The sequence below is a fragment of the Ciconia boyciana genome, chromosome 5 (genome assembly GCF_034638445.1).
Source record: "Ciconia boyciana chromosome 5, ASM3463844v1, whole genome shotgun sequence".
NCBI classification, from domain to species: Eukaryota; Metazoa; Chordata; class Aves; order Ciconiiformes; family Ciconiidae; genus Ciconia; species Ciconia boyciana.
In genome coordinates, this window is record NC_132938.1 from 84,752,471 (window position 1) to 84,760,647 (window position 8,177).

General features: G+C 50.3%; 1 long non-coding RNA gene across 1 annotated transcript; it reads left to right on the plus strand.

Moving 5' to 3' along the window:
- The first annotated feature begins 6,177 nt into the window (after nt 1-6,177).
- Nucleotides 6,178-7,723, plus strand: LOC140652417 (uncharacterized). The gene is made up of 3 exons (XR_012042774.1): nt 6,178-6,260; nt 7,281-7,310; nt 7,444-7,723. It is a non-coding gene; the product is annotated as an uncharacterized lncRNA (long non-coding RNA).
- Nucleotides 7,724-8,177: the final 454 nt, after the last annotated feature.

Genomic DNA, 8,177 nt, shown 5'->3' on the forward strand with positions numbered 1-8,177 from the left:
ATGGCTATACTGCATCCAGCTACAGTGGTTGTGGTGGAAACAACACACAGGTGACCAGGGCAAAGCGTGATCTGCCAGGAGCTGGGAATGACAGCTCTGAGGGGCCTCCTTTACCCCATTCCCCTTTGGACATGCACTCACGTGTGTGGGAAATAGGCAGCCGCACGGGCTGGATATCCCAGAGAAAAGATGCCTCTAGGTCTGGTCTTGGATAAAGAATAACATGTTGAAAATATCGTTGGGAATGAAGGTATAATCTCCCTGCTGAAAGCTTCCAGCCTGTAGATGCAAGGTACCTGTTATCCTTCTCGTACAACAGAGCAGAAAATGGGGGCAGAAGCAGCAGTTGCTCTCGGTCCCTAGGGCTTGCAGGAGGACGGCAGAGCTGCTCGGGCTGCCCGGAAGGTGGCAAAACTCCCAGCAATTCAAGCCCCTCAGACTCGAGTCCAAGCCCCATTAGTTCTGGCATGGCAGCCAATCCTGTGGCCTGCAGCTACACATGTGTTTAGAAATATTTTGAAAAGCATAGACTGGGCCCTGCCAGGAAGAGGAGTGAGTAAGCGGCTACCTGCAGCTGAGGCTGCTCACAGTGGAAGCCTTGTATCCGTTGCCCAACTATCACCCCCTTCCTTCCCATTGAAGTGCATAGCGTGCAAGATAAAATCGGTTCCAGACAGCTTATGACAAAAAGTTGAGTGTAGGTGTCTGAGAGATTAAAAAAAAATAATAGAGAAAGTTTGTTCTTATCCAGGCGGATTTCCTGGAGTGATGAGTGAGCCTGGCATGTTTCTACTCTACCTTTGGCATGTGCCTGTACATCTGGGCGGACTGACACAACCTCATCCACTTCTGCTAAGAAAGGAGCAGTTAGTTACCCTTACAAGTACTCTGTTAGAGCCTGCTCTGTCCTCGCCTCTGCTGCAGCAGCCGCAGCACCGGCCCTTGTGCGCCTTCGCTGTGCACCCTCGGGGGCGGCTACGCTGGAGGCAGCAGGGCAGAACTAACCTGCATGGAGAGCACCTTGCTGCTGTCGCCGTGGGGTGCCATACCTGCCGTCTTTGCTTGCTGCTCTGCGCCAAAACCGACTGCCTTGTACCACAAGCAGCTCCAGTAAATCAGAGCCATGGCGGCCTCCCGCATTCCTGTACTTGCTCGTGGCCATGACGGGCCGGAGAAGCCCTTTGCTCATTCACCAGGCATTCTAACAGATGGTCTCTCTTCCAGCCACCTGGGAAAATGTTTTTCCCACCAGCAGATGTTTGGGAAAACAGCTCCCCCAAAAAGAAAGCAAAAAACAACCCTCCCAACAAATAAACAACTTTCTGCATTTAAACCTTTCAGGCAGTCTATTCCGGTTCGTGGTGTTTGTGTGAGCAGAGAGAGACAATGACACATTTTGCAATGAAAAATGTGGAAGAGTTAGCACTGGGTTTATTACAGATTTTTTTTTCCATTTTGTGCTTTAAAACAGCTTAGAAACCTTTAACAAGATACCTCAAACACTTTCACCTGCCACTCACACCCTGTGTGATCTCAAGCATGCCAATATTTCCAGTCAGATAAAGCTTTCCATTCAACCTGGGTGATTTTTTACTAACTCTTTGATTTACTGAGACATAAGTAAACAAGCAGCCCTGCAGTCACCTTGCAGTGACCTCGGGAGCAGCAATTTAACAAAAAGGAGCCAGTGAGAGGGGAGCGGAGAGGATGGGAGAGCAGCACAACGCCCGAGCTTGTCCTCAGACTGGGAGCTAGCTGCGCCTGCCTTCTCCCCTGCCTTTCCCCGGAGCCCCACAGCCACAGATGTTGGCTCCATATCCACATACAGCACAACATACATCACTGAAGGCTGCAAAAGCCTAGGAGAGAAAGTTGTGTGGAGGCTGAGGCAAATCAAGCCACTCATCTGCGGAGGTCACACAGTGGATCATTAGCAAAACAGGCCTTTTAACTTGGTCCAGCACTCTCCCTCTTGGACTCTGTTGCTTCTCCATCGAAGCGTGGAAAGATGGGCCTCCAGGTTTCCACGTGTGTCACCGCAATGCTGAATGGGAGTTTGGAAGGTTTAAACCCAACTCGACACAGCGCTGGCTTCAGCCTGACCCCTGGAGCATAAACAGTTTTCTTTCTGTTCCACCTAAGGAGTAGGGACAAGGGGACCAACCACCTTGCAATTGCCAGGCACGTCCGTCTTTACTGGGGAATTCCGCAGAAGAGCCTTGTTTGCTGCTTAGCAAGTACGCAACAGAAATCCCAGGATTTCGGAGGCTACCGGCCGGGAGCACACTAACAGGGAACCACTGCGGCATGCAAAGGAGATGCACTGGAGCACGGAGCCCACCCTGGCCGTGCCCTCCTGCCGGTACAGGCTCACCGTGTGCATCCCCAGAGCCAGCCCAGCTCTTCCCGCAGAGCCCGGCCCTGGCTGCGGGGAGCCCAGCCTGTGCCGCTGGGGGTGCGGCGCAGGACAGCTCCACTGGCTGCTCTGCCTCAGGAGGGCAACGCGGTCTCTGCAGCTGAAGTCCAAACCCAACTTCCATTATGAGCTCTTGTTTCAAATAAACTTAGGTCCTCAAACCGTGCCGGCTGCTGAAACTATTCTAGGTTGAGAATTACTAGACTTAGGTAGCAGGAGAGTAAGTTCTATTATAGCTGTTTGCCCTACAGCTCTGTTTGAAACCAAAAGCAACCGCCTAGTTAGCTTGGCAGCCCTTCCACTCGTGTCACCGCTGCAGCTGCAACGCGTGGGTTTGCAGCCTGCAGCCCAGGGCTGCTCGGCCGGGATTCCCTGCCGAGCGCGTGAACACCGTGACCTCTGGTGGCCACGCTGGAGCTCGGCGAGCGTCAGGGCGTCTGGGAGCAAGGCGCTCCCCGGGTCGCTGTGGTAGGCCCAGATGGCTACAGAGACATGCCTAAGGGTAAACAAGGTCTAACTAATGACCTCGGCAGCTTTTTCCCTCCCAGCCACACGCACACCCTCCCGAGCCACCGGGAGAAGAATGCAGCCTGCAGCAAACCCGCTGTCCCTTGCAACATCAGTTTTCGGGGCTGGAAGCATGCAGATGGGGGCCTGGGGTCCCCCAGCAGGGCAGGTGGAGACACAGCTTGCAACTTTGTGCTGTCATTATCCAACTTGCTCGTGTCGTGGGAGATGACATGAAGGCAGAATTTGGCTGTCCTTTGCTCTCAGTTTAGACTGAATCTCTTTGTGAGTGTTCAGCAGCGAGAATCTGTCACCAAACGAGGTGCAGGAAGGCTTGTACTAATAGCTTAAACCAGAACCTGTCTTAGGACTCCCCTAATTAGTGGGGAAGCCCCGTTTCTCTTTTGCCTTTGGACTATATGTGTGCCCAGGAGCTAAGCTCTTTACCCAGTGAAATATCCAAATCCGTGACGGATTTACTGGTGTAAGTACACACCACAGAGGGAGCCTGTAGAGTTAGAGATGTGAGCATGCAGCAACCTGGCCCTTCCTCCACTGAGGCGGCAGAGATCTTTCCATTTTGCACCTATTTTGTGTGTGAAGCTGCAAATAGCAGCTATGCAGACCCTTTGTTCCACGCTGCACCTTGTTCTGAAAGAGGAGGTATGAATAGACAGGACAGGCTAAAACTTGGGCTAAGTCAGACACATAACGAATAAGAAAGGTCTTTCAGATAACATCCCTGGAAATATGTTAAAATACAGGCAACAAATCTGTCTGCAGGGGAGGAGCAGGTGACTGGGAGTTCAAGAATCAAATTTAGAGTCGTGCAAGTGCTGGCAAACTTCGCCTTAGACTTGTACGCTTCCGCAAGTTGGCTCCTGCTCCGTTGGAAATCCGGGGCCAGCACAATTGAGAAACGCATAAGCACCAGCTCTGTCTTTGGCCCCAACGTGGCCCAAATGGAGAGCCCAGAAGCCGAAGAGCAAGCTGGTTTCCTATTGCGGATGCAGAACTCGCCTTCCTCGGGGTCACCACGTGGCACCACAGGGTGTTTAGGAAGCCCTGCCCTGCCAAGAGCCCTGGCTGCACCGGCAGCTCAGCAGCCATCGGGGAAGCTCTGGGAACCCCGCATTGGTGGTGACACTTAGGTGAAAACTTTCTCGCTCTCTGGATGTGGGGTGACGTCCTCCCGTGCTGACTGTCTTAGATGAGGGAAGAGACTGCAGAGCCAGGCACCTCTCCGTACTGCCCACTGATTTTCTTGGTGATGCTTCCAGGCACAGCCAGGGACTTGCAGAAAAGTCAGACTGTTCTTCCCTTGTCTAAATGGAGACACAGCAACAGAAGAGTCAGAAATGGCTCATTCCTGTAGCGTGGGCCTGATTTCGCGACCTGCGTGCTCCGTGTCAGCCCCGTGAGCTGGGAAGCACCTCTCCCACCCAGTCTGTCACGTAGCCTCGGCACCCCGGGTCAGTAAGGAGATACTGATCTGGCTGCAACGGCTGCGTCTGCTGACATGGCCGGGGAGTCTCAGCTGTCCTGCGCCTCAGCTCTCACGGACGATCGGGGCGAATTCATTTTTCTTGGTGCTGAGCTCATCTGTCGCTTGCTGTCACGGGGGGTCGGTCTGAGACCCCTCTGTAACACTAACCCCAGAGCACATGCTTTCTCAAGCATCTTCCCACGTGGAAACGCACCGGCCTGCAGAGCAACAGCTCTTCTTGAGTAGTGGCACTAGTATCTCCCTCCAATCAAGCAGGCTGTCTGCCCTGTGATTTATTATACTGCTGCTAGTGAAACACGTGCTGCCTGCGAGCGACCGTTAACAACCACTGACTGCCCCCTCTTTGCCCAGCAGTGAAATTTTCAGCTTCAAGGCGCAACACTATGCACCGGTGGTATTTTCAGCCTTGGCCTGACCTTCACATTAGCCTCAGGATCCGAGTCCATTGCATCACAGTTCTCTCCCAGTAGGATGTCCTTTATCAAGAACAGTGTCATAAGGTTACTGGTTTCTTATATAAGCGGTAGGAAGTGATCACAGGCTTGTCCAGACCCATTTGTTGTTTCTGAAATATAATTTCAAATAAATGTCATGTTCTGCACCTGCTTCATGGAGCAAAGGAGTCGGATATGCACTGGAAAACCTACAGCCTTCACAACAGGACTATAAAGTTAGCAGAGAGCAGTTTTTAAGTGCCGCAACTACCTATCCAGTGACATAGATTCACCACTTGCCTCCACAGAGAGGGCCTGTGGTTTTTCAAAAATCAATTTAGTTGGATCAGCATGCCAGGTGAGCTACAACATCTTGCCTGGTGGGGACTCAAGCTGTAGGTGTCACTTCCCGACACCCCTTTCTGCAAAGGATCACTGTCGAGGCCGTTTCATACAGACTGCACATGCATGCGCACAACAGTGCCATGCAGGCAGGAGGTCTGATTTAGAAACGTGCCAAATGGTGTAGCGGTGAGAAATAAGTGACGGAGTCCCACCTTAAATAGCAATTGAGAGGGATAATGAGGAAATAAAAAATGTGTTTCACTTCTCTTTTCACAACGGAGTTGTACTACAGAAGAAAAGCGCACAACTCGGCCAACCACAGGGACTTTGCTGTCATTTGATGGCAATTGTCCTTTTGCCACTGCTGTCCTTTTGCTCACGAATGCACGAGGCTGGGGTAACCCAGTCAGCTATTTATTTAAAGTGGAGATGCTGTTTGGCGAACACTTGGGCACTCAGGAGGAACAGGAGAAAAGGTCCTGGTTCTCCTCCAGCTTCTCTTAGGGGCTGAGGGAGGAACCACCCTGTGAGACAACAGCAAACCTTGCTCATGGGACGGACTGGTTCAGAGAGCAAGGTGGCCGGGGGAGTGCAGAATGGTTAAAAATCCTCTTGACGGAAGGGAGAACGACACTGCAGGTGGTACAGGGCACCCGACCCATCCCGAGAGGTGTCAGGTTTGCCAGCATTAAGTCCCACTCACACCACCAAACACTGACCGCGCTGACAGCTGGCCAAAGGGCTTTAGTGAGCAGCTGTGTTTCATGGACACCCACACCTGCCAGCGATTAGCTCTGCAACCAGTTTCACCCCTCAATCAGTCTCCCATCTCTCCCCATTCCAACTTTCCCTTATTCCTAAAGTTTAAAGAAAGGGAGACATTGTTTCTAGTGAAGTATTTGGAAAAAAAAAAGATCTCTTAAGACTGTATGCACTGCTGAACACTTTGTTTTGATTTTATTTTCTAGGAAGAACTTCACACAACTGAAGAGGTTTTGGCAATTTTTGAGCTTGCAGAAGACCTGCGGCAGGCAGAGGCTGAGTAACACAGGTAAGGCTGCTTTTACTTCCCTGAAGTCTGTACTTTGCAAATAACTGGTCCAAAAAATGGTGTAGCAGCCATCTTAAAGAAATTACAAAGACTTCCCATGTTCAGACCAGGCAGCACTGGACCTTTCCTGAAAACCCTTGCACTGAAAGGGTGTATTATGAAGGGACCCACACTGCCTGGTCTGGACATGGCACAAAAGCACCAGCTCTGGACTCTAAATGGGTTACGGTGTTCTCCTGTTAGCATACAATAATCAGAATTACTTGCTTCTGCTCTTCACTCCTGGGACTCTCTGCAGCTCAGCACCTCTTGGCCTGTTTATCTGTATCGATGTCAGTATATGCATCAAGCAAGCTAGAAATCTGTGATGTGTTTACCTCCTCACTATCATCAGTTGCTTGCTTTGACAAAGAGACTACGTGGAAACGATCCAAACGCTGTGCAGAGTGAGGAAAACCACCCTGCATTCATAATGTCCCAATCGCAATGGGACTATAAAAGATTCCAAAGAATTAAGAACAAATCTAATTTTCATGACACAGCCAAGAATGCACAGTCAAGTGAATACCTTCTGGGCAAAGGCCTCCCTTTTGACAATAATACAGTTATTATCCAGACACGTCTACTACGAGCAGGAAGATATACCACTAGGATGGTGCAATAAAATAATCAACAAAACAGGTTTTCTAATTGGGAAAAGCACTTTGAACAGGCTTCTTTAAAACCTGTTTGTAACCAGTTTGTCTGTCTCCTGAACTTCCTACCCCACCTAGTTATCTCTTCCTTCATTTTTTGCAATTTCAAACATTTTGAAGTTGCATCCAAAAGGAAGAACTTCCCCAGCATAACACAGCAGAGAATAGCAACAAAAAAATGTTGCGGCATACCATCTTTCGGGAGTGGCACTGATGTCCAGGTAAGGTTGCCAGATTAATGGCTCCTGATCAAGATCTGGCCAGACCATCAATCACGTGCTTTGTGCTTTCACATACTGACTCTGTGTTTATGCTTATTTTTCAGGTGATTCAGTCTCATCAGTGTAAGGAAAAGGTTAGTTTATTTTCCCCTGTCTTCTTTTCTCTATTCCCCTTCTCTCTACTCTAGAGAGGCACGCTTGCCTCCTAGGGCACGATCGCACACTGAAGAACAACTTACAGAAGTATCCATTTATTTCTGCCTGCAGCATTTTGAGAGACCTCGCAGAAAGGCACCCAGAAGACAATGAAGCAGAAACATCTGGGGCAATGTAAAAGGTGCGTAGACTAGACAAAGAGCCTGCAAGGTCACAGATCACCTAGCAGGACACGGGGAGGGCAGAGCAGATTTCCCTGCTGATCCAGCTCTACAGGCCACATAACCTTTCCAGGCTCTCCAGACATGACAAAGCCATGAGGCTTCCTGACACCACTCCTTCTCTGTTGCCACCTTTTCTTTCTACTGAAGGATCCAACACTTGCAAAGAAAAGCACTGCTCCACAGGACAGCTGACGGTGATGGGGGAAGAGGTTCAAGCAGATACAAATAAGTAGGTCTGTCCTGTCTAAGTAGGGTAGGACAAACTGTCACCAGCTCCCTCGGGGTGGTACTGCTGGCAGCAGCAAACAGCAATGCCAGCACTCACAGGACACCTGGGTACGGAACCTGTCACCTCTACCAGGGTTCATAAAAAAAGGCATTTTTAAAACCGAGTTCCTAAGACATGCAGAAGGAGCTCCCCTTTCTTCAGGCGATAACACTGGTGACTGCATCACTCTGTGCAAACTTAAATTCCTTAAAAAGGGAGCATGCCCTTCCTTTCCACTCTTCTATTAAAGTACCATTCCTAACGGCACATGGGTACCATTACATGCCTAGCATGCCCAATTGTAGCCCTCGTTACATGAAAGCACCTCTCGCTGACCTCTAGGAACCCCCAAG